Below are 26,287 nucleotides of genomic sequence, written 5' to 3' on the forward strand. Positions count from 1 at the left end.
CCCGTCGCGCAAAGGCATCCCCGCTCCCTCAGGACCTGCCGAGGGATCGCAGCCGTCGTAATCCCCCGCAGGGGGTCACACTAACGCACGGACCCTTTCGTCCGCAGCCTCCCACACCCGTGGAGGGCTGTGTGTGTCGCCCCCCGACCCCGGGGCCCCTCTCTGGTGCCACCCGCCTCCCCCAGCATCGCGTGGTCCGCGGCTCGGCCGCGCTGATTTTCGCGCTTCCCCCTGGTCCGCGTTTCCGAGCTCTGAATCGGGATGGAAAAAAAGCCACTCGTTTGTCAACGTCTGCATTGCGGGGGGCGGGGGGGCCGAGGGGGACCTTATTAAAGCGCGTTTTCGCCTGATCCGGCTTTGGCAGCCCTTAACGCGCTTTTTACCGGGTGTGAGCGGTGTGGCAACCCAGGGTTGGGGTGACGACTGAAGCGCCGTTTCCCTCGCTGGCATTTCTACGACTGCTTTAAGATTCCTGTCCGGAACGTGGAGCCCTTTAATCTCCGGATTGGTAGTTATCGGCTGCATCTATTTACTTTGGCAAGGCAACTTTTGGCTCGGCGAGCTCGACTCGTAAATTTTACGTTCATAACGCCCGTTCCCCGCCGATATTCCCAGTTTTGGTCCCGCAGAGCCCGCGGCGCGGAGGCTCCCGGGGCGGCCCCGGCCTCAGGGCCAGGCGGGCTCTCGGTCCCACTGCTCCTCCGCACCTCTCGGCGCCTTCCCGGGAAAGCGGGAGTTCTGCCACCTCAGCGCCGCCGGCGCCGCATCGAGCCCTTCTCGCCGCCGCTCGGTGTGGGAGCGACTGCCAGCCAAACGCCAGGCGATTAACGCGGACAGTTCGCCCCGGGGGGGATTTTTAATCGCCTCCTGCGCGAAAAGGCTGCGGTGACGCTACGAGCTGCAAAAGATTCCCTAGCCGAAAGCATCGGAGCAGCGAGAAGGACGATGAGAATGCAGCGCCAGAGCAGGACGGCCGGGGCCGCCTGCCTGCTCTCCGCCGCTGTTGCTTATCTCTGAAGGTGGAAAAGTAACAGTTCTCCAAGGTTCTCCCTATAAAGCTTCCCCTCTCCCAAATAGAGAAGTTTTTAATCGAGAATCTACGCCACGTCTGGGAAAAAAAAAAACAAACGTGGTGGTTGCCCGATGCTCGGGAAGGGGACACAAAGTGCAAGCACACCCCCCCACACACACATCCACCCGGGTCACGGCCAGAGGGTTGGCATTTCATGAAACTGCCATCACGGGCTTCGGAGTTTCGCTACATCTCTTTTAAAAACTCTTCCATCTTAAAGCAGAAGTGAAATATCCACCATCTGAAACCCGAAACTCCAGCGGCACCGCTCAGCTTCCTCAGAGGGGAAGCTGGGGAGCCGCCGGGTACGGCGACCAGGCTGCGGTCCCACCGTGCTGACCAACGGGGAACGCGGCCCCGGGCAGCGGCCGGGTTTGGTCCTGGCGCGCCGGGCCACGCATCTGAAAAGGCTCCCACACGTTTTTTTAATCTCCGATAACAAGCAGAAGGACACCTGGCCTATTACGCTGTAAAGCTATTTTTTATAAAGATGTTTTAGGGCTAGACATTAAAAGTTATTAGACTGAACACACGTGAGTTACAGGCACACAGCTGGAGGGGAGGCCTCTGCTGGATTTTTTTCCTTTTCCTAGGAAAACCTCATTAAAATTGCTTCTTTCGATAGGAAAACAGAACTAGAGCGTTTCCTGGCGAGGTGGCCGCCGCCGCGGCTTCCCGGCTGCATTGATCTGGGCTTTGTCTCTCCCCGCAGGTCTGGATCCGCGGTGCCAGCGGCCCGCACTTGCATCACAAAAGTTGCCCGCTTCCCTTCCCCCGGGCTGCGAACTCCGGATCACATGTGTGTGCCTACAGAGTGGGGCTGGGTGCTTGGGTCTGGAATGGTTGGTGTTTTTTTTTTTTGTTTTACACTAATGACTTAAAGTTATCTCGGGGTAAACTTGCTCCGCTTTTATTTTTAACCGTAAACTTTCTTTCTTTGTGAACGCAGTTTCCTTCGTGGCGGGGAGGAACAGACCCATGCTTGTTTGCCTCTGTGCCTTTTTTGTTCCCTGGGTCCCCGAGCTTTGCAGCGGCAGGCTGGCGGCTCCCGGGGAAGACATTGGGGCTTCAGTTCGCTCCTCCCGCGGCCTGCCCCGGCCCGGCTGCTCGGGTCCGGCGGGCACCGCCGAGCTAACCCCGGAAAATTCAGAGCATGCTCTTGCCTTGCGGATTACCGGGCGGCCTCCCCTCCTCCCACAGGCCCCGGAGGGAGCTGACCCCCGGGTCAGGCCGCTGCACACTGCTCTCTCCCCAGGAGCGGAGGGGGGGGCTCCGCGCTGCCGCCGAGGAGCCGGGCGAAGGATGCGCTCGCAAAAACGGCTGCTCCGATAATGCTAAGTACTTAACCTCCTCGTAAAGACAAATCCATTGTTAATGGCAGAATGGGCTTCTCGCAGGAGGCTTCCAAGTGGGATGGCTTTATGCCGGCTCTCATTTACCTCCAGCACCGCCTCTAATTGGAAGCTTCCCCACCCTCTCCCGCGTCCCAGGCCCGCGCACCTCAGAAAGTTGGGGGTTAAAGCGTATGAGCCTGGCCCCCTCCACGCCCCGCTCCCGTGACCACCAAACGGCAATAGGAGCACGCAGGTCCTCCGGTCAGGGGAACTGAGACAGAGGGGAGATGGGCCCTGCGAAGTTAAAAAGAATTAATGGAAGCGAGGTGTTCAGACAGCCTGGTGATGAGTGCTAGGAAAAGCCTATAAATAACAGATCACTGTCCTAAGCTCTGAATTGCCCTGCTTGAGAGTGTCTTAAATCAGACCTTTATCATTGGTTATTGTAAGGCTGTTTTTAATGGAAGTGTAGAAATCTAAATAACAAAACAAGACAAGCCTCAATTGGCGTTATACAGGGTCTGCAGCGCTTCAGACCTGACACGGCGTCAGCATATTGTTACATCGCCATGCAAACTCCCCGTGCAATCAAAGGGGTTTTGCATAGCAGAAGTACTATAATGTCACTTCGTAGTTCAGGGCTACTCCGTTGACAGGAGATCCATAATTTTCCCTCCGTCTCCCCAGAAGAGCCCGAGATGCGATCGGTTCACGGACTAAGCGCCACTACCTTTTTTTTTTACGACGGGAAATTGACAAATCGCTCCTGTTGTGTTTGCTTCACTCCGCACCCCTTCCCCGCTCCACGAAACAGCGGAGATGCCCGCGGACGCCGGGACCCCGTCGGCCGCCCGGAGCGGACAGCCCAGGAGGGACAGGCGAACAAACACACGCAATATCGGCCTGCCCCCAGCCGGGGAGCTCAGCCTGCCGCCCGCTGCTGGGGAAGCGCTGGCTGGGCCCGGGCAGAGCTCGGTGCGGGGAGCGCAGCGCCGAGGCCACCGGGCCCCGGTCTGGGGAACGGGGCAGGCAGCCCCGCTGCAGGAGGAGGGCAGGCTGTCTGCGAGCTGCCCCCTCCACCTCTCCCCCTTGCATACCACGGCCATTTTGTCTGCTTGCGGCGTGCCCGTGTGTGTGTCCCGCCCCCGCCCTGTCCCCTCGGGCTGCTGCGGACGCTGCCCCGGGCGCGGGGAAAGGGCCGTGCGGGCGATGGGGACGGCGGGGGCGGGCGGAGGTGAAAGGCAAGCGGGCGGCCGGCGGCCCCGGCCGCTCCTGCGAGCGGAGAGATGCAGCCGCTAGGCAAGGCCCTGCAGGGGAGGGGGCGTGCGCCACACAAGTCTGGAGAGGAGTAAAAATAGCGCCGGCGAGGTTGTCGCTCTCCTCGCCTCCCCCGAGCCCGGCGGGGGGCAGCGGGAGGCACAGTGGGGCTCGGCGGGAGGGCGGCGTGGAGGGCGCAGGGGGAGAACAGAAGCCGGAGGCAGACAAAACCCCCGGCCCGGCCGGAGAGCGACGCGGGCGAGGTTGAGCCTTCGCCTTGGAAGGCGATGCGCAGGAGCGAGAGGCTACAACCCCTTTTCCCGGTGGGGTTCCTCAGCCCCGGAGGGGCGCGGGTTGCGGCCCGTCCCCATCCCTCGGCGGCCTGGGGAGGAGCGGCAGCGAGCAGCAGCTCGGCAGAGGCTCGGAAGCCACCATGCTCCCGAGTTTAAATATAATACGGCGGCCCGGGGAACCGCCATGGTTTGAAGGTGTGTTTGTGCAGACTACAGCTTGTATGTTAATAATTGGATACAGCCGATGAATCACCTCCGTCCTCCTCCTGGTTTTGTTTTTGTGTTGTGTTTTGTTTCGAAGGGGGTGGGGAGAGAGAGAAAGCGAGGAGACGATGCCGTGGCTCGGCGCTGAATATCAATTCCGCGCCGGGGTTCATAAACACTGGGGTTATTCACTCTGCCCCAGAGGTGACAGCGGAGGCCTCCGCCGCCCTCCGCGCCCGCACCCTGCGGCGCGGCCCCCGGGCTCGCCGGCGTGCCGAGCGGGATCTGCGCCCCGGCTGGAAACCCGGCAGCGGCGGGTGGCTCGCCGGGGTGCATACATATGAAATGAGAGCCTGCAACATCAAAGCAGCAGCAGAGCGGGGGCAGGGAGGGGCTCTCGGTGTGTACACGTGTGTACCTTTCCAGAAAAAAGCCCCTAATTTTTCAAATCGGAGCCCTACCCCCCCGCCCCTTCACTCGCATGGCAGACACGCGGGGAGATTCTTTAGTCCTGTACTTAACACTTCACAGTGTTTTTAGCAATTAAGGCGAGAGGGGGGTGGGTATAAAGATAAGCCACTTTTTCGCCCTGCAAGTGTGAAAGATAAGATAACAGTAAGCTGGGGCAAAACGTCTGCTTACAACCTCCCCCCAGCGATTCTGATCGGTCACCTCTTATCGCAGAAAATGTTCATTTCGAAAGCAGCTTCAAAAAAACAAGGGAAAATAAAAGTATTTTCCGTTCAGAAGTGCCATTTAAAACCCCGTCCTCACTTCATCTCCGTACGTCGTCGTTCACCCCCCCCCGCCACCACAGTACCCAAACAAGGGCAGCAGCCGCTTCACAGCGCTCCTCTCGGAAGCCAAATCACGCAAGTAATCAGAGGACCGAAACCTGACAGGCGCCGAGATTAGCAGCTCCCCGCCGCTCCCCGGCCGTGCCCGCTCACCGTCCCCATGGCAGGCGGGGGACGCGGACCCTCGCTGCCCGTGGAGCGGACAGGGAGCTGCGCTAAGGGAGAGCCCTGCGCCGGCCCCACACGCGGCGGCGGGTGAAGCAAAGCGAGAGCCAGGCTGCCTTTTCCAGTTCGTTTAGCTGCAGCACCCCCGACGGCAACACTCCCCACCCCCCTGGCCTGTCCCCGGGATCTGCTGTGGGCGGCCACGCTCGGTATTGAGTGGGTTCTGCTCTTGAGCCCCTCTACCACTTCCTACCCCTCGGCCGCCCCTGCCCCCCACTGCCTGCATGGCGCAGGCGGAGGCCGGGTGCGGGCACGGCGCCCGGAGCACACGGCGGCGGCCCTGCCCTCCGCGGCACCGGGCACGGCCCCGCCGCGCCCGCCCCGGGGCCCGCGGGCAGGATGCGGACGCCGTCCTTCCTGGCTCGGCGCGTCCGCGCCTGCCACAGCCACGGCCGGGGCTACATGCTTCTTCCCTGTCCCCAGGGGCCTCTCCCCGGGCCAGAAGTTTCCCCCTCCCGTCCTTGAGCCGTCGCCACCTGCGATAAAACCGAAATGTCGAGTAGAAAGACTTTCCGACACCTCCCCCGAGGGCAAGGCGCGGCAGCGCCGTGTCCTCGCTGCCACGGGAAATCTCCACACGGGCCTCCACGCGAGGCAGCGGAATGCGTGTGGCGTGGGTGTGTATGCGTCCCCTATTCCCCCCGCAAAGACACATCGAGGGCACGGCACAGGAGACGTGATAGCAGCGACCCCGCGTTGCCCCGACGTGCTCAGGGCCAGAGCGGAGCCGGGGTGGCTCGGCGGGGAGCCGAGACGGTGGGAGGGCTTCCCCTGGCTTGCCACATCCCCGATCTCTTCCCACCGCCCTTCTCAGAAACCCGTCGGTGCCGTGCTCTCGGAGTGGGTCAGCAGCTGATGACAAGGGGAAAAAAGAAGACAGCGAGCGAGAGAAAAAAAAAAAAAAAAACAAAACCTCCTCCCTCCCAAACCCTAGCCTGGCTCGATTACTCATCCCCAGAGTTCCCCTAAGTCAGAGAAACTTGGCGAAGTCCCAAGGCCGAGCCGTTAACACGGTCTGAGGCTCCCCGGGCACCTTCCGCCGCGGAGCCGGGGCCGAGGGGGCCGGAGCCGAGGGGGCCGGAGGCCAGGACCAGCGGGGAGTGCGCGTCCCCATCCCCGGCGCTGTTCGCGCTCGAATTATTGTGGAGCGTTTTATCTTCACAGTCACATCGGCAGCTAACGAAGCTCGGCGGCTGCAGCCCACACGACTTTGGTTCTCTGCATTTATCCTTCAATAAAAGCCGATTCCTTTATTAGAAACAGGAGACGTGTCTCCTACCGCCCCTATCAAATCCCAACTGGCAAGGCGCAGCCGACACCTCCCCCTCAGCCTCCCCTGCCCGAGAGGGGCAGGCGGCACCACCCCACGGCCTACGTCCCCCCTCCCGCCGGACCCCCCACTGCGAGCAGCCCGCGCTCCCCCTCTCCAGCCCCCCCACGAGCAGGGGCAGCCCGCGTCCCCTTCCACTGGGGCGGCCGACGCCCCCTCCCCGTGATCCCTCCCGGGCAGGAGCAACCGAGGCCAGCCGGCCCCTCCCGCCCCAAACAGCCCGCGCCGGCACGGGCAGCCGCCACCCCTCCCCTGCCAAATCAATCGCCCTCACCAGGCGCACCCACACGACTTTCGTTCCCCTGCATTTATCGTTCAATAAAAGTCGTTTCCTTTATTAGAAACAGAGTAGACGCTTCTCCCACCGCCCTCACCTCATGCCCCCTCCGCGGGAGCAGCCGGCGGCCCCCTTCCACGTCGCCCCCGCCGAGCGCGGACCGCCCCACCCCCTCGCTCCCACCACCGCCGCCCCCTAAAAATAACAATAACAGTAATAATAACAATAATAACAGCCGCCGTCCCCAGCAGTCGCGGCGGTGAGCACCCCCCCTCCACCGAGCCCAGCCACCCCTCCCCTTCCCTCTCAAATCCCCCATCGCTAGGCGCAGCCAACCACACCCCCCCCGCCCGCTTTTCCCCAGGCGCAGCCAACGACCCAGCAAATCCCCTCGCCAGGCTTGGCTCGGCCCCCGCCCGCCTCGCAGCCTCCCCCCCGCCCCGGGCACCGAGCAGGTCTGCGCGGCGGATGCTTGTGTGCGACTCCGATCGGAGCTGCCGCTCCACCGCTACCGGGCGGGGAAGGTTTCCCCGAGCGCCGCCGGGAGAGCCGGTGCTCGGAGGATGTCAGCCCGCCTTGCCGTGCCGTGCTGTGCCGTGCCCCTCCTCCGCGGCGCGGAGCGCCCGGCGGAGATCTCCCCGCTGAGGAGGAGCTGGGAGAGAGCGCACTCTGTATCGCATTAAATTAATCGCCCGGCTCCGGAGGAGGCAGGTGATTCTGCCAAACACAATGAGGGGTTTGAGCGCTGCGGAATAAAGCGCCGTTCATGGGGCCGTGGGCGGCGGTGCCCGGCTCTGCCGCGGGATCGCCAGCTCCCGGGGGATCCCGGCGCTGCTCCCCGCCGCCGGCCCCTTGTGCGGGAAGCTCCGGCTCGGAGCACCCCACCCTCGCCCTCGGGATGGATAAAGGCAGGGCGCGGGGTGGGGGGGGAGTGAGCAGCCGCCGTAGCAGCGGGGGAACAGCAGCCCCTGGGGACGGGAGATAGGGGGGGGCTCTGGAGCCAGCTTCCCCCAGCCCCCGCCCTGCGTCCCCTCGGGGGCGGCCCTCTGGGATGGGAGCGGGGGGGATGAGCATCAGCCTCCCGAGGGGAAGCAGGGGCCGACCGATGTGCAGGGCGGTGGGGAGCGCGGGGCCCCTGGGCGGCCTCCGGGCGGGCGGCGCTGCCCGGGTTCAGGCAGTGGCAGGCGTTGTTTTCCTCGGAGAGCGGAGGAGGAGGAGGAAATCTCCGGGTTTTTAATGAGGGGGTGCAGAAGGGCTGAGCGCTGGGATTACATGGCGCGGAGACAGAGCTGCGGGCTGTGTGTGCGCGCAGGGCTGGTAGTCTCCGCCCGTCTGCCTGCTAATCGCACGTTTTCCGCTGTTAAAAAGAAACCGAGACACTGTGGCCGAACCCAGCGCTGTCTCTGTGACTGTGACATGAAAAGATGGCGCTCTCTCCCCTCCCCCAGCCTCCCTCTCGGTTTACACTTCCTCCCCAACAGCTTTTGCCTTCCAGTTTTTTAAAGCCCTCTTTGCTCCTTCCTTCCCCCCCTCTCCCCCGGCCGGATACCACCAGCTTCCCAGTCGTTCGGTGGGTCCCTCTGTTGCGACAATTTCTGTTTGGTTTTTTTTTTTTTCTTTTTCTATTTTATCTTTACCTCGCTATTTTCGTCTCTCCCTTTTCTCGGAAACCTCGATCTCTTTATGTCTCCCTCTTTTGTGAACTTCAGCGGCAGTTTGCAGGAGGCCGGGGGGAGGAGGGGAAGGAAAAGCGGGGAGGGGGTTACCCCGCCGCTTCTCCCCCCCCTCCTCCATTTCCTCCCTCTCCCCCGAGGCAGCGGGGGCAGGAAAGTGAGCCGGATCTAGGTGTGTGCGTGTCGGGGCGGGCAGCAAGGAGGCTCAGGGAGGTGCCTGCCCGCGCCGGCGACCTGGTCGCGCTGCGGTTGCCCCGCCGCCACAGGAGCACTCGCCCGGGAGGGAGGGGAGCGGGGGGAGCTGCGCTGGAGCGATGCGACGGGAGGCAGCCCCGTCGGAGGAGTTTACCTGTCTGGAAATGTTTTACGGTGCTGCGCGCACTAAGGTGGTCCCAGCCCCCGGAGAGGGTTCGCGGCTCCTCTCCGAGGCAGGAGGGCAACTCCGCCGCCTTCCACATCACTCCTTGCGTTCATCACCAGACCGCTCCAAGTGCTAAATTGGAGGGTTTTTTCTTTTTTTTTTTTTTTTTTTTTAAGCCTGCAAATTAAATTCAGCGCCGCTCTCCTATTTTAGTGTCTGTTATGTTAATTGCACTTAGCGCTGGGGCGCTGCTAGCCAGGGATGCATGAAGGCCTTGGAGATTAACCGCAGGCTCCTTTCTCGGACTTTCTTGAGGCAGCGGCGAGTGCCGAGGGGCTGACAGAGAGTCTGCAAGATCCCGTGTGCTTTCGGGCCATGCTGCTGCCGGCCAGCACCTCTGAACTCGGGGCCAGCGACTCCCAGCTGGTAGGTCAGGCTGGCAGCAGTTCCCTGTGCACCCGCAGATCTATTTGCGTAAGGATTTGCATTGCGGGACGACAGGTATTTTTCCTCCCCGTGGATGGTAAAAATGCAAAATTAGCGTGACTGTTTCTAGGCAGAGAAGCCACGGTTACGTGATCTCGCTGAACCTGTCGGTTGTGCTTTCTGGAGCAGCAGGGAAACCGGACACCTTTATCAGTGACTCCCGGAGCTGTTCTCCTGGGCATTCGCTGTATTTATCGCCATCTAACCCCTGGCAGCCCGGTAATGCCGTGTCGCGGCCCCTGCCCTGCCCGGGGACGTCCGTGCGGCCGTTTGTGCCCTGCGGTGTTACCCAGCCTCGCTGGGAAGGAGTGGGCATGTGTGGCCTTCCCGGCCATGTCCCTTCTACAGCGCCTACTTCATCTATTTGTTATCAGGGGACGGCGTGTGGAGTGACTGAGCCTAATAAGTTGTCCACTTGTTCATTTCAGGAGCATTGATTTCTGGTTCCAAGGCACTCTGTTCTAGCACTGGCTACAGCTGCGGGGCATTTCGCAGCTGGTCTTTCGCCTAGACAAATATCAGCGAGAATGTAAGCGTTATTAGCCACATAAATAAATCATTAACGTGCACACAAATGTTATTTTAGAATAACTTCCAGGGAGAAAATATGCCGGCGGGGCAAAGCGGCGAGGCGCGCTGCGGTGGATCGGCTCCATCGCGGGACTGCCCGGCAGCAGCGGGCGGAGGTCGGCGCCCCCCGGGCACGGGGCCGGGAAGAGAGGCACGGCTCCCCGGCTCCCGATTGAACATTAACAAGGCCGGCCCGGTGTAGCACGGCCGCGGGGCCTTGCCTCGCAGACCTTTGTCTGCTCTCCCGAGGCCGGGCGGGGAGTGCGGGCGCTTTGCTCCCCAAAGGCGACGGCACTAATGAGATTACCGGCCGGCTGGCCGCGGCTGGGGCTGAGGAGCGCCGAGCCAGCGGGGCAGAGCCCGGCCCGGCCCAGCCGAGCCGCTGCGCCTCGTTAGCGCGGAGCCCACGGCAGAGATGATGTTTGCTTTTGGCCTCCCGCGAAGGGCCGCCGGCTCCCCCCGTGCCCGGCGGCGGCAAGCGGGGAGCGGCAGCCGCCGCCGCCCGGGCCGCACTCGCCCTGCCCCGCGGAATCCCGCGGGTGCCAGTAAAGCCCTGCCTGGGAGCCCTGCCAAGGCGGTCTCGCTTTGATATTCCGCGCCACGGCCGCTCCTCCGCTTGCTCCTAATCACGCAAATGCGAGCTTGCCCCGGCACTCTCCGTAATAAACACTGAGCGTGTTTCGCTGGGCTCCCAAAGTAAATACTGTGTCGGAGGAGCGGGGCTGCGCTGGGAGCTGAAATCTTTCACTTTTTCGCACTTAGCAACCGACTGAGAAGTCGTGTGCGCCCTCCCCGAGCCAGGCTCGGTGTGATTTACTTTCTGGTTGCAATGCAGATATTCACTTGTCAGTTCAAGGGCAGGACAGAAACTGTTGCAAGCGGAGTCTTGTGAACGGAAATCTCCCATTTACGAGGTTCTGCTCCACTACCAAAAGCCACCCTCCAGCACCTTTGTTCTGCATGCAGCTGCTTTTAAACGCACATACCCCTCCTCCGCCCCCCACCCAGCCACATCATCATCCAACCCTTCTTCCCACGTCTCACTCCTCAGATGAATTCCTAGTCTTTTCCCGACTGACCCTGGGGGAGGCGAAGGGGGGGAGCAAGGGGGAGGGAGCCCGGGAGAGGTTGATGATGAATGACAAGGCAAATGATAAGAGCCGAAGCGACAGCAAAAGCAAACAGAAGTGGTCTCTCGCAGGGCCCAGCCCCGTCCGCGGCCACGGGACTTAAGCCTATGCCGTGAATGCAGGGTTGGCCTCCGCAGGCAGCCCGGGCTTCTCCGGGGCGAGATAAACACATTTCGGTCACGTGGCGAGCCTATACGGTGCCATGCTCCTATTTGCCTTCCCCGCTCGCTTTTCACAATAGCATGCCATCCGCCAGCCTGCTCCGAGGCCAACCTCACCTCCCTGGCACCCGGCCAGCCCGTCCGGGCCCGGCCGTGCGGGGAGAAGCCGTGGCTCCCGTGAGGACGTTGCACCCCGACCTAGGGCTGGCAGCAGCCCAAGCCAGGGCATGGGCAGGGCAGGGCGACCGCATCTCGCCTTGGGGCTACAGCGGGAGATGCCTGCACCGGAGCGGGAGCAGGGGCCAGGGCTGGCCGCACGCCCGGGACAGAGCTCAGGGAGAGCGCGGCGTTCCCTCAGGGTGGAGTTTCGCCCGGGGACCGCAGGTGCGGGGCGTGTGCGCGTGGTGCCGGCTTCGGGGAACCCCCGCATCTCCGTCAGGGTCGTCCGGGCATGGAATAGGCTTCAAAGAGAGGAGGGGGGGATCGGGGCACCCTCAGCGAGACGCCAGCATTGCTTCTTTAAAATGGCTGAAAAGGGTGTCCCCGGGCATCCCCTTCCCGGTAGCAGCGGTGGTGGCGAACCTCGTCGCCCCGAGCACCGTGGCCGCCGGCGGCAGCCCCGGCTGGTTGCGGGAATAATGAGCCACCGCGGACGCACCCGGTGCCTCCCCGCTGCCGGGGCCGGCCGGGGGCGCGGGCGGCGGGGGAGGAGCTCGGGGGGAGCGGGAGGCTGGAGCCGGCCAAGTGCCCCCCTCTTCCCTCTCCCGCCCGGCGGAACGAGCGTGCCATTTAATCCCTTTATCCCCGCTCGCTGGTGGCGGTGCGAGCCGCCGGGCCGGGAGCCACCCGCCAGCCGCCGGGGAGGCGACGTGCTGGCTCGGCGCCGCAGATGTCGCCGGGTTGGGAGCAGGGAGCTGATCCCCAGCGGCACCACTTCCACAGCGGCGGTAGCCTCCGGGGACCTGGCCATGGCTTGGCCGCGGAACCGGGAGGTTCGCACCTCTCGGAGCCCCCGAGGTCTCCCTGCCGTCGGGCACCTCAGCCGTGCCCCAGCACCCCGACCGGGGCCCCACGGCCTCCGCATCCTGTTCCCGGGGCAGGCCTCGATTCTCTCCCCGCGGGAGCATGGTCTGCAGCCTCCCGTCTCTCCGGGCCTCCCCGGAGCCCCTGAGCGAGCGAGGAGCAGCCCCCGGTGCGGTGCCCAGGTTGCAGCCTGTGCTCCGAAATCCGGCAATTATGCAAATGCCCGGGATGCTCTCCCCTTTGATCTGAACTTCCTCGGAATGATCCCTTCTCATTACGAGGTATGAAAATGCCTCTCGGACGTGTAAAGTGAGCTACAGAGCTCCTTTCATCCCCTTTTGTTACCCGCACCGGGCTCGCCTCTCCAGCCCCGCATTCCCCAAGCGCCGGGAAAGGGGACGGAAAGGGGCTCCCGGGGGAGGCGGCGGAACGTGGGAGCAGCCCGGGCCGCCGGTTGTCATGGCGAGGCCAAGCGTCTTCCCAAGTTATGTGCGACTAATGGGTTTGTGCCCCGCTCGGCTCCGGGTTCACCTTTCCCCCCGCTGCTCGGATCCCCGCCGACCTCCCCGCCCGCGCCTCGGGGAGGCAGCGGCGCCCCCCGCCCCGGCCGCCCCGCCGAGCCTCGGCCCTCTGACTCACTGCCTGCATATCAAACGCCGCGGGGGTTCGGAGCGCAGGCGGAGGGAGGGGGCGAGCACTCCCGCCGACGGGAGTACAGTCCTCGAGCGACTTTAAACTCCATCTTTTGCTGCGCCCCCTTACCACCTCTTGTTTCAGTTTTGATAACTGAGGCTAACGAGGCACTGAATGTATCAGAGGTTTAGAATGTCTGCGCAACCTTGGATATGATTTTCAAGACTCCCGAGAGCCATGGCTGGGATTTTCTGTTATCTTATTTTCTCTCTCCCTTTTATTTTTTCTTTTCCTTTGAAGAGATATTAAGAAAGTTTATGCTATCTTGGAAACTACTCCTCCCGTGAAAGAAAAACATTCTGACCATTTGCTGGAGGCCATTTTATGAAACCTCAAGGAGGTTAATAGCTTGAATAATTTCAGGAATACCAGGTGGCTCCTTAATACCTTTTTCTCCTTTCCACCGTTTATCCAGACAAACCAGGAGCTCTGTAGGCCAAGCACTCCTGTGACAGACAATGGATTCCTACCTATCTGAGGGGCCTGCGCTAGAAAACGGATGGACTCCTTCTCTGCTCTGCTCGTGCACGGTGCTGAGAGAAAGCCTGTAATGTATCTGCGAGATTAAGGGATGTACACGGGAGAAAACATAGTGTAAGGAGTCCACCCTAAGCACAGAGGTTGCTTTTTTTCATTTTATGGAATTTGCTATTTTGTCTAGAGAAGCATCGGTAGATGCGGCATGAATGAAATTGTGCTGCTGCGAAACAAAGCTGAGCAAATGGGAGATGGAGAATTATTTGAACTGTTTCTAAAATGTTGTCATGTTTGCTAACAGCTGCTCAACTCTGGTGTCTAACAAGCTTTGGAAAAGAAGTGTATTAACAAAGAAAAAAGGAAAAAGGCAATGCCCCTGGTTGCTTACAATTAAATGATGACAGCTTATAATGCATTCCCTCAAGACCTCCAGTAATATCGGGGCTCAGGGGACTTGAAATACCTAATTCATAGATTTTTTTTTTTTTTAACCAAGAACGGACTGTTATGATCAGCTGGTCTGACCTGCTACATATCATGGGCCAGTGAATTTCAGCCAGACGTTCTTGTATCAGAGTCATAAATTCTGCCTGAGCTTTTAACCTGGCATCCAATCTTGCTCTGAAGACTTTTAAGTAACAGGAAAAACCACTGCTTGCCTCAGTTGTTCCAGTGGTTATGTGCCCTCACTGGCTTAAAAAAAAAAAGCACCTATTTCTGCTCAGAATTCATAGAGCTTCATTTTCCAACATAGGATCTCATTATGCCTTTGTCTGCCACATTAAAGAGATCTTGACTATCAGAAATCTCCCCATAGAGACACTTAGGGCACTTAAAGACTATGATCAAACCAAGTCATAGCCTCCTCTTGGATAAATTAATAGATGGGATTTCTTTAGTCTTTTGCAATAAGATGCGATTCCCAGACCTTGAATCACTCTTCTAGCTCTCTTCTGATCCCATATTAATTTGCCAATGCACTTTTAACATGCAAACACCAAAACAGAGCTGGACACAGTATTCCAGCAGCAGTCTCATTCATGTCAGAAGCATTAATGGCATCATTAAGTTTACTTGTTTAAAGCCCTATGCAGATTACCTTTATAGATAGCCTTAGCAATACTGACTTTATTAAAATCCCATTTAAAAAGTCACCTGTCTTCATGCAGACTAGTGCTGTTCATCAAATTCACAGTGCTGAGCAGTGCTTGACCAAAATGCAGAGCTGGTTTAGTTTTTCTAGCTGGGGCTTTTTCAGTGCTCCACCAGCCCTACCCTTCAGTAGGGCTTCATATTTTTTTCTTTTGTTTGTGAGAAGCAACTGCTGCATATTTGCACAATGGCACTAGCCCTGGCTGTGCAGTAACAGAGAAGTGCATAGACAGAGATCCATTACACCATTCCGTCCTCTCCCTTCCTTTCCTGCAATGCCAAAGCCTTAGTTGAGTTCCCACAAGACTCAGGGTGGTTCAGTCCTATCAGTGACAGCAGTGGGGCTCAGTTTTGTGACACTCTTCTCCAGATAGCCCACAGAGAGCTTTTGAGGGCTTCTCCAGCCACGTCAAAGGATCTGCTTTCACAGCCAAGGCCATTCCCCATTCACCTTCTCATGAATGTCTGCTCCAAAAGATGGACATTAAGCAGGGCAGAGCTGTCCCACTAGATACCAGATGAAACATGCCCTCTGATAAAGAAATAGGAACTGTCCTTCCTCTGCCCATCCTGGTGATACCCATCCATTTTTCAGTCTGTCTCAGCTTCTGAGATAGCCTTGCTGTGCAGCCTGAAATGGCAGGAATCTCAGAGGACTGAGGTGTTATAGAGGGATTAACTGCACTGCTCTGGTACCTTCCCAATCTCTGATCTTCTCAAGATACACCAGGAATCACTGCATGCAGTGCAAGCCTGACTCTGTTCTGCGTCAGAATTGGCCTGTGTTGCAGCCAAAGTGCCCTGGATTACCTGGATGAGACTGTCTCCCAAAAGCCTCAGCTGTAGCTAGGACTGCATTGTGTTGTATAGCAAGGATGAAACAGTCTGTGATCCAACAATCTCCTTCCATATCATTTGTATCCTCAAAAGCAGAAAATCATGTAGGACAGACACATTCTGGGAAATGGCTGAGCCTCAGCTTCATACATGAGCTCTGTGCTTCCTAGCAGGAATCATACCTGAGCGACACTCCTTTATTTATTTTCCTCCCAAATGATAGGTCTTTTTTCACAATCCCAGTTGTAGATTCATGTTAGTCATGGTCATGCATCAGAACCAAAGGTGCTTTTCCTGCCAAAGGCAATTAGACTGGCACACAGCATCTTCTAGCTCGCTCGGTTCCCCAGGCTATTCCTACTGAGGTCTCTGCCCTAACAGAGGTTATGGCACATGCTGGAGACCTGGTGAGCTTAGTGGGCCTGTACCATGGACATCTTCCAGTGGGCAAGCTGATACAACCTGCCCAGAATAGCTGGTCCCCATATAGGAGTGGTTCTCCTTTTGCAGAGAGTTGCTTGAGGGACTTGCACACTACTTATTCTGCTACTGCCTCTGGGGACATGATGCTAGAGCATAAAGCTTCTGTAACTACACTTTTTACCCTGGAGTGAACTGTAGTGAAGTTCACACTACGTTAGAGGACCTTGAAGCTGCTACTGCAACACCTGTCGAGGCCCAGCCTGCATAAGCCAACACCAAGACGGCGGCAGCACAGGATCAAGAGTTACATTTCTTTTATGCTTATGCCCCACCTCACGTTCTGCACCATGCAGTTGCACCACAACTGCCCCTTTAAGCTTAAATTATCCACGAACTTAAATTATTTTCCCTGTGACACACAGCACAGCCTTCATGTCCTCCTAGTAGCAGCTCTCCCTTCGTTTATACTTTCCATATGCCCTCATTTTACTATGAGTCAGACACACTTGCCCTCTCTTCCTATGACTTACACTTTCCTACCTCAGAGGACACATATATCAGAAGACACATCTGATGGCCCAGTTTATGGATATCTTCTCGTACAATGGGCATTACTCCCTTCCAAAACCACTGCTAGATAGCCATCAGGTTCAAATCAAATTCCCCGTTAGACCCGACCATGAAAAAGCGAGCACAGAGAAGTCACCTTTGTTATAACAAAACACCTTTGAGTTACACTTAATTCTAGTAAGCAGCACATTACCCTCACTCACTTGTACGAAAATGCAATTTATAATTTTAAAAAGCAATAATCATTCAAACCATCAGACCTGCAGCTTTGAGGCAGGATGGGATTGCTTCTCTTCTGTCTAATTTACCTGCAAGCACACGTCGCCCAGCCTCTCATGACAACCTGCACTTCCTTCCTTCCAGGCTGCTGCAGCAAACAGTATTTGGGTCCGAGCGACTGTTTTGGGGTCTGCTCTCCTCCAGCCCTCTAAGGGGTTTGTCATTAGTTTTCATGGAGAGCAGAACGAGGCCGTATGTGGAAAACCAATATTGACATTTCCTTGTTTAAATATCATACATCAGAGGGGGGTCACGGGAGCCAAGGCCACCAGAAAGGGTTCTCCCACAAGCTATTATTTCCTTTTAAAAGCACCAGGGACCCAGCAGTCTCCGCTGGGCCTCACACCCGCATGTCTGCTCTTCTCTGTGAGCTGGCTGACTGCTGCTGGGTGCCACTTAGCAAATACAGACATTCAGGTCTCTTTCTTTCACCAATGGACCTCACTCATCCCTGCACAGGGGCCTGTTACTAAATGAATGAAATGTTTAACCCCTCTTTTCAAGGCTCTGCGAAACACATACTCCATCTGCGCTCACCTCAGTCCTTGCTTGCAAAAATCCACAGTACTTTCCTATCAAATTTGAAACAAATGGCATTCAAACTTATTTTAAAAATTAATTGAACCAATACATCAACAACTTTCATGTTTTCAGAGCCTGCACAGCCCTCGCCTGGGAAATTAGAACTGCAGGAGGGTAATTTTGCATTTAAATCAATGGAGCTCTCTTTCCCGACAAGGTTGCCTTCACACTTTGTAAAGCCAAGCAGCTCTACCACGGTTCAGAAGAAGGGAGCCCGTTGGGTGTCCTGCACCTATGGCACACCTGCCAGGAGGGATTCCTGGGAAGTGGTGGAACTGTAACCATCACATAAGCACCATTTGGGGCAATGCCGTTGGGGCTACTTCTATGCCATACACCCCGGCTCCCTTCTCCTCCCATTCATCTGAGCACCACCTCACCTGCTGTGCCTTATTCCGTGCGTTTTCCCCCTCACTCCCCATGTGGGAGTGTGTCACGCTGAGAGTGGGCAGGCTCTCAAGCTGATATCAGATTCTGAGCTGGGAAAAAGCATGTTTGGGGACCACTCGGAAAAAGGAGCAGAGAAAGTGACAGAAGAAATGCCATTTCCCAGGAAGGGAATGGCTGCAGGATTTATCTTTTTATCTAACCCCCCTGAACAGATTTGCTGCCAAAAGAAAGGTAATCCACATTATGTAGAAATGCAATTACATTCACATGAACACACACATACAAACACACACTGTTCCCTTCTAACTGCAGACTTTGGGAGTGGTGGCTTGCAGAGCTACAGCAAAGGAGCCCGTGACTACGTCCAGGAGCTCACCTGCCTCCCTGTACCACCAGCATTGCTCTTGTGGTCATCTGCTGCTGTAGATTTTACAGGTTTGCTTCCATTTTTTGGGCAGGCAGGAGCAATCTGCCTTCTGTGCCTACAGAGTGCCCAGCACACTAAAGCCGCTGGCAGGTAACTGAATATCTGTGAACCTGGAAAGATAAAATACCACTGAAATTTAGCATATGTCGATCCCCGTTTACCTCCACATGTCCTGAGCCTTATGCTAGTCCAAAGCTTCTCCCCGCTGTTTTGTGTTTAGATGACAGGAGCAGCACATTAGATGACGCAAGGTAGAGTCTACCCCAAAGACCTTACAAAAAAAAAAGCAGAGCCCAAGCAGGCAGCACAAACAGTTTATAAGAATATGAAGGTATCATTTAAGTGGTCATGTGTTGGTCTTTAAGAATTTTCAGTGACAGGACCTTTGAAATTGCTTTTCCGCATCTCAGGAGTGTTCTGAAGGTGGTAAGATATTAGGAAATGGGGAAAAAGAGAGATGTTGTGACTCGACAAACTGAACTGGGCAAACATCAAAGGTGTAAGCCCAGCTGCAAAAAGGACTGCAGGCTGGTGGGGATGGGGTGCCTACAGCCTACTAGTGCTGGCAGCAAAGGGCTGGGGTTAGAAGAGGGGCCTGGGGTGCACCTGTGCTCAAACTGAAGGAGCTTTCACACCTTCTGGTGACCCAGCCAACTGCTCCAAGCCATCAGGGTTTGCCCATTCTGCTGCAGCAGTGTTCTCCACGGCTTTGTTTCTGAGGCTTAACCACCGCCACATAACAGCACTTCCAAGGAGATTTTAAAATGCCTTTGGGGCAGTGAGGGACAGCAGCAGGAGGACTATCTGAACCACTGTGGTCTGAGACATTGGGACTTAGATCCATCCAGGCGTTAATTCAGTGAATGCCAGACACGATCAGGCTGAAACTAGCATTATGAACAGTTGGAAGCAAATCCACATAGTTTTAAGTACTCACAAACCATTTTCTCTGGGGTCTTGGAGTGCTTTACGAGGGCACTCTAGGGACCAGGTGACTTTTAGCACGGTGAATTTCAGCAGCACAACCAAGGCTTAACACTGTAACCATGGCCCTCCCTGAGGTAAGGATGACTGCAAAGGCCAAGCCAACAAGTTGGAAAGGATTGTTTTCCTTTTCCATTGCTAATGTCTTGTTTTCCAGTTTCTTGTTACGCATAGTGCTTGAAAAGTTATGTATGTAATCATCATGACACAAGCCTGTGTTTTTCTCTCCCTTCTAAAATGCTGGACGTACCTAGGCAGAGAACAGCTCTGTGCAGAACCTACAGGGAGGGGTAGAGACCCTGGGGCCATTTTTGCCTACTGCTCTTCAGGTTGCTCAGAAGTTTCAGTCCTGCCCTTAGACAATGAACAATAAGGCCTGGGGCTTAGAAACAGTGGTGGTATATAATACCTATGCAACAACTCTCCCATCACAAGGCAGGGACCAGTCAACTACAACTAAACCCCAAGAGGCCCCTGGGAAATGAGTTCTAGTATTGGTTTGTCAAAACCTTGCCCCAAATACAGAAGAAGGACCTTGTCTTGAGCCAACCTGAAGCAGTTGACTTGACACACAGATATCTGCTGTTATCTCATTCTTGCACTCTTCCTTCAGATGCTTCCTTGCCATGGGAGGGGGTGCCCCCAAGCCCTCACTCACATGTACCTACAGGGCTGCTTCCCAACTATAGTCTGAGTTTTCTCCAGGCAGGTTACTCTGACACCTTCACACACACACACACACACACACACACACAGAGGGATCTTTCTGAATGCCACGAGCACAGCCTTTTGCTCTCCTGCTCCCAGGCAGACCAGGGCTCAGCCTGCCCAGACATGTGCCACACCACACCTTGTCCCCATGCTCTGCCCAGAGTCTGCCCCCATCTCCTGCTCCTTCTGCTGTGCCAACATCAGCCACGTCTGCAACACCAGAGCAACTGCTCTGGTGCAACAAGGGCACATGAATCATTTACCTCCTAGCCAGCCCTCTCTGCTGTACTCCAGCAGGAGTGGCAAAGTGCTCTTGCTCCTGCTTCTTAAGTGGCACTCAGAGGTACAGGGCAGGTTATAGATTTTTGCCTCTCTCTGACTTTTGAGCTTACCAGGAGTACTTTGTACTCGTCAGGCCTCGCTGTCTGCTGGGCTGCACAGGCAGCTCTTATGCTGCTGTGCCCCTTCGCTTCCTCTGCCGTCCCTGATGCCTTAAAGCCTCCTCCAAGGGCCAAGGGAGGGGGTGGCAGAGGGAGAAGGCAGGCTCTGTGGGACACTGGGGCTGGGAAGTGCTCCGGGGTGTAGGTGAAGACCAGCATTAAGGTAGCTGGTCTGCCCTGCAAACGTAGGGTAGCCTGGAGCAGGGGACACGGGCTGGGAGGTGTGACCTGGAGCCGGGACCACCACTGGGTCGTGGAGCAAACCACCCTGGCTGGCTCCTGTCATGCTCCCGCGGGGCAGAGGGACAGCTCACGGTGGAGCCAGAAGACACTCCCAGCCCCACGCTGTGCTGCAGGGCCCCAGGCACGTCTCACGGGAATGTGTCTCGATGAGCTAACCCTGTGGGACACCCAGAGAGCCGCTGTCCCGATGCTGCAGCCCCCGGCCCCAGAGCCGACGGCACGGCTCAATCCGGCCCAGCCTGCCTCCCCCAGGGCTACGAGGTGGTGCTGGCCCCGAGCAGCGGGTGTTTCCCGGGCAGTGGAAGGTGGCCTACATCAGCCTGAGCCACAACTCCGGCAGTGAACATCACCCCTGTCCTGGGGAGAGCCTGCGATGTCGTTCTTGGCTGAGAATAGCAGGGAGCTCCCGAAAATACCAAGTGCGTGCTTGGACTGCATCAAAGGTATTTATTTTGATTGTCCCTTGGCTATAACTTTCATCGTTCGCCTTTGTTTTATAGCTGCTCAAGTTTTTTGGGGGGAGGGGGAGGAAAGGGGTAGGAAGCCTTTGTTCTCCGGAGTGTGCTTGTCTTACTTTTGCATCATGTGGCCTGAGCGGCACACACACACACACACCCCCCCCGCCCCGACCGTATTTACTCTATCTCGAGTGAGTCCTTTGAAGGAGAGGGCAGAGTCGTCGTTAACCCCCTGCGTGCCTGCTGGGCCCTCCGCCGGCAGAGCCCGCCTGCGGCGGGGACGCAGCGGATCCTCAATCCCAGAACGGCGGGTGTCGCTTTGACGGACGGCATCAGTCGTGTGTTTGTTCCCCCCGCCAAAAAAAGCCCAGAGCGGCCATCCCACGGCCGGTCTCCGCGCCAGCCGTGCGCACGGGGAGCCGCCGGCGGTGGGCCTGTCGGAGAGAGCCCGGGGATACCCCCTTGATCACTAGCAGGCTGGGCTGCTTAACACGAGGTTGGAGATGCCTACAAACTCGAAACAGCTGCCGGGCTTTGCTCTGGCCTGCCTGCTAAAATACGCCGATCTCCTTTTAATCTGTTTCATATTCACAAATTAAGCACTTAGCCTAGGTAATAAATCATGAGGCAGTTTACGAGGCTAGCAGGAGACAAACAAGTGGAAAGGGAAAACAATCGCCTAAAAGTAGATTCAGTATAACAGAAAATATAACTCGGAAATGTAACAAATGTGACTCGGAAAGCCTAGTCCGGGCTCCCCGGGGCGGCGGCAGCGCCCCACGGCCCCGCAGAGCACGGCTGCTGGCGGGGGGGCCGAGCCGGGAGCGGCCGAGCCCGCACTTGCCCGCGCCGCAAGGCTCCGGTCGCAGCCCCGGCTCCCGCCTTTGTCTCCCCGGGTACTGGCCTCCCGCACTGGCTCCACCTGGGAGAGACTCCCGCGGCAGCCGGCCTGGAAATAATGACTCGGGCTGGCGATAACCTCGTCTCGCACACATGCACACCAGCTCGGCCTCGGCTGGGGCGGGGGGTGAGGAAAGGGATGATGAAAAAAAAAAACGCCGACCCGCTCGCAGGAGCCCGCGGAGGATGAGGCACTGCCCGGTGTCCCGAGGGAAAGAAGCCCCCAGAAGTGCCAGGGGGCTCCACAGCGCACGTGGCCACCGGGCACGGGGAAGGGGGGCAGCTGGAAAGTAGCTCCCTGGCTACCGGAGTTGTCCCTCGATTCGCTTTTCGGGATGGCCGGTGCAGGGGAGTGCCGCGGGCGGCGAGGGACACACGTTTCCCCCACCCCCCCGCGGGGCCACTGTCACACTCTCCCACTCGAAGGGGCGGCGTGGGCAGGACGGGGCTGCGGAGGGCAGGGCTCAGCCCGAACCTCTCAGCTCCTGAGGCGGGAAAGGGGGACCAGGAGGCGGGCGAGCCCGCAGAAGTGCCTGCCGGGCGCTGGCAGCGGGGGCAGGGGCGCTGCTGCCCGCTGCACAACCTGGGACTCCCCAGCGCTTTCCCCCGAGGCTCTTCCCGGGAGAGCCGCCAGGCACCCCGGGGCACGCAGCCGAAGGCCCCAAGACAATAAGATCTGACGCTAAGACCTCTCCTGGCAAAGTCTCAGGATGCCGAAAGTATTTCAGCAGAGACTTTTCCCCCCTCCCCCGGCGGGGCTCCGCGCCGGGCCGGTGGCGCCGAGCCGTGCCGAGCCGAGCCGTGGCAGCGGGGCCACAGCCGGTTGCGGGACGAGGGAGAGAGCACAGGAGGGCGGCAGGGCTGCTGCGTGGGGGACGGTCGGAAACATCCCCCGAGAGAGGTGGCGGCGGGGGAGGAGTGGAGTGGTGATTTAAAGGGACTCCCGCGAAAGGGAGCGACACAGACCTGCGGCCGTCCGCCGAATCCAATCTGCCGAGCTGTGGGTGCGAAGAGACGCTGTCAGGGGCTATTTATCTCTCGCCGGAGCGGCGGCTCCGGTCCCCGCATCGCCCGGCGGTAACAATGGCAGCGGCCGGCAGCTTTCCACGCGCCTGGGCGGCGGAATGGATGGCGGAAGATGCCGCCGCGCTCCGCTCACACGGGCTCGCTCATGCATCCCTCTTGGCCAGAGCCTCTCGCTACTGCCGCTCCGCCGAGAGCTCTGGCCCGCTCCCCCCCCCCTCCTCCCCCAACCCCCTCGCAGCCCGCCCTTCCCCAATTTTCCATTTTCAGGACTTTGGCACGGAGCCAGACATGTCAGGAGGGGATGAAACTTGACACAGAGATCTCAACCCAGAGCGATTTCCTCCTCCCCCCCCTGCTCTCCCCACCTCCCCCGCCCCCGTCCCCAGCCCTTAAGTTAACTTGAAGATAGTTTGGCCGTATTTCAGTTTGAAAAGAAGGGGAAATTGCAGGTCACTGGTGCATGGTCGGGCCGGGTGCATTTTTTTAATTTAAAACGGTAGACACCGAGGCCTGAAAAGCATCTGCAGCCCGTGCACTTTAACTGCTCCTCCCGGTTAACCCCTGTGTACCTCGACCGCCAGCTCCGGCGGCGTCCCCTGCTCCCGGGGACTTCGGACCCGCCCGGGCAGCAAGCCCGGTGCGGAGCCGCGGAGGGCGACCGGGACGGCGGAGCCGAGCGCTGCACCAGCCTTCCACCCCCCCACCCCGCCCCTCTTGGCCACCAAACTCCGGGGTTGGGTCGTACCCGCCGGCAGGATGAGGCCCCCGGCGCGGAAGGGCGGCCAAGCGACAAGGAGCTCGCTGAGGGCCCCCCCGCCCCTGCCGGTCCCTCCGCCCCCGCCCAGCCCCGGGCGGCCGAGGCAGCGCTCCCCGCCGTGCCCCCCGCAGTACCGCCGGGGCAGCGGCAGAGATGCTCGGCTTCTCCCTTCAAGCCGGCCCCCTCAGTCCGGGACACACTGGAGAGCTTCCCTCGCCCCTGGCCAGCCGGGCATGCTGATAAGGGCGGGCGATAGGCGGGGAGGGGGGGCCAAGGGAACGGAGCCGGAATGAGGGAGGGAAAACTCCCGAAACGAGGAGAGCAGGGAGCGGAGCCCGAGCTAACTCCGGGGAGGATGCCTCAGCACTTTCTCTATTATGCATTTCCAGCACAAGGAAAGCTAATTCCTCCGCTGAGGGCCTCAATCAGGCATTTATTTGACACTCATGATGCATGAACGGCTAAACACTAGTCTAAGCGGAGGATCAGCCGCTAGTTTATAGCTCGCGAGGTTTTTTTTGATGCAGGTGAATTATGTTGATCTCTGAATGCCTCGTATTCCTGGGGGGGAGGGGGAAGGAAGGTGCGGAGAAGATCGGGCGGAGAGAGAAAGAAAACAAGAAGGGGGGGGAGCGTGCAGGAGATGAACTTCTTCAAGCTCTTCTTCCGCACACCCGGGAAACTCTCTCTCTGGCCGGGAGATTGGCTGGCACCCCTCCTCGTAGCCCTCTCCTGACCCCCAGTGTCCCCCGCTCGCCCCTCTGAGCTGCGATATGGCCCGGTTGAACCCCTCAGACAATCGGCCAGGCCGGGCCGTTCTGCGGGGCCCCTCCACGCCGCGGTGGGGAAACACTCCCCCGGGGAACGGAGGCGTAACGTGGAGCGGGGAGAGTCACGGAGACAACATGGAGGGGGGAGAAGAAGAGGAGGAGGGGAGAAACCATATGGAGCAGGAGGGAGGGAGACGACACGGAGCGAGCGAGCCGGGAGAGCAGGGGAAGCAGCGGGGAGCCGGGCGGCCGCCTCGGCCCAGAGCATGGGGCGGGCGGGGGCGGCCCCGGAGGGGCCTGCAGAGGCTGGGGGGTCTCGGCGGGGCATCGGCCAGGCCCTGCTACCCGCCCGGGCTGCGCTTTCTCCCCATCTCATCCGCATTCCCCCGGGCACTGCCCTTTATCTTCCTCGCCCCCCCCGGCGAATTTATTTTTAATTTTTTTTCCCTCCTGCTGGCCTCTTTCCAACTGTTGTTCCAGGACCGAAAAAAAAATAACAATTAAGTAGGAGTCATGTCTTGTGACTTGCACAATCTCTTCTAACGCCTGAGTTCAATTTTACACAACATTTAATACAAATATTAAAAATCAATATATCAAGGGGGTTGTTAATGAAATGTTACAGTGAGTGTGTGTCACCAGATAGGATTTCGGTGGGAAACATGTCTGATTTAGCAAAAGCTGAATGCAGTTGTATTCTTTATCCTTCTGCTAAAAACAAAAGATAAAGGTGTTCATTAAATCATATCAAATCGAATTAAACTCTATTGGCGGGTCCCTCCAGCAGAACAGAAGTATGAAAAGCAGGGGTTGGAAAATGAATCTCAATGCATCTCTTGACAACGGAACAGGAATCAGAACGCATTAAAAATAAATCAGAGCTCTGCTGTAGGTCACAACAGAAGGATTAGATTGTAGTGGAATAATGGGACGAGAGACAGAAAGGCAGAGACTACCCTGCAGGTACACCCTGGCACTAGAAGGGGAAGCTAGATTTTTTAAACCATAGGTCACACCAGGTCTGTAAGAGACAGTCGTGGCCCTGTTCAGGCTGCTTCTTCATCGGCCCTTTCACTGGCTGTCGGGGCTGCAGTGCTCCCCAGCTTCTTGGCAATGCTGCCAACTGGGCATTTTGCAGGCCAGTGGCTCTGCCTGTCCTTTCCCTCGGCTCTTTGCTTCTCTCCCTTTTCTCCACCCTGACTGGACCCCGCTCTCCTTGGCTCGACTCTGCCCTCTTTTATCCCGGCCTCTCGCACTATTCAGCTCTTTCCCGTGACCCGTCTCAGCCCTTGCAAGAGTCCTTGGGAGCCGTCTGCAGAGCAATCTGCCAAAAACCTGGCAGGTGCCCGGACGGCAAGGAGCAGCAGCGCCGCTGACAGCGGCTGCCGCCCTGCCCGGTGCCCGTCCCGGTCGCAGCCCGCCTTGTCTCCGTGCCCAGCTGCGGGGAGCGGGGTGGGAGGTGGTTGTCCCCTCTGCCGCGATGTGTCCGAGAGGTGATGGTGATGGTGTAGCAGCGCTGGGAGCCCAAACCGCGGCTCCGTGGGAACTCGGGGGACTCGGCTCGTCCCCGAGCCTCCTCCCAGCGAACCGGGGCCCCAGCTCGGGCCATGCTCCGGCGCAAGCCATGGCAGCAGTGAGCGGGAAGGGTCTATGACCGCCGGGACGAGTGCTGCCGGCCTCTTCCCGAGCTCTCGTCCAGCTTCCCCAGGCTTGGACTTCGCTCTTCGCTCTCCTGACACAGCTCCCTTCGCCCTCCTCTGCCCAGGGCACACAGGGATGGTCACTCCCTCACCCCGGGAGCGTCGAGGCTTCTGGGCCCTGTTAGTGGCTGGGTGCTAAACCGATGTCCCCGCTGAGCAGTCCGCGAGCAGAGGGTGTGCATAGACCCTGCTCGGACCGGGGGCCGCCTTTCGCCCCGTGTGGGCCTGCGGCGGCCGACGCTGCAGAGAGGCTCGGGAAGGGCGAGAGGAGGAGA

At 58.4% G+C, this 26,287-nt stretch overlaps 1 protein-coding gene across 3 annotated transcripts in view; it reads right to left on the bottom strand.

The window, feature by feature from the left end:
• The window catches only part of BCOR (BCL6 corepressor), an 83,286-nt gene extending 60,415 nt beyond the window's left edge, over positions 1 to 22,871 (bottom strand). The window contains exon 1 of one of the 3 annotated variants that reach the window (XM_050331437.1): positions 22,726 to 22,871. The gene's annotated coding sequence lies outside the window, so the exon portion shown is untranslated. Of the gene's footprint in view, positions 1 to 383; positions 641 to 8,426; positions 8,621 to 22,725 lie in introns of those variants that run through there. The other 2 variants (XM_050331439.1, XM_050331436.1) reach the window with 2 other exon arrangements.
• Between the last annotated feature and the right edge of the window lie 3,416 nt (positions 22,872 to 26,287).

The sequence above is a fragment of the Myiozetetes cayanensis genome, unplaced genomic scaffold, assembly GCF_022539395.1.
Source record: "Myiozetetes cayanensis isolate MyiCay16 unplaced genomic scaffold, myiCay2020 scf5-8, whole genome shotgun sequence".
NCBI classification, from domain to species: domain Eukaryota; kingdom Metazoa; phylum Chordata; class Aves; order Passeriformes; family Tyrannidae; genus Myiozetetes; species Myiozetetes cayanensis.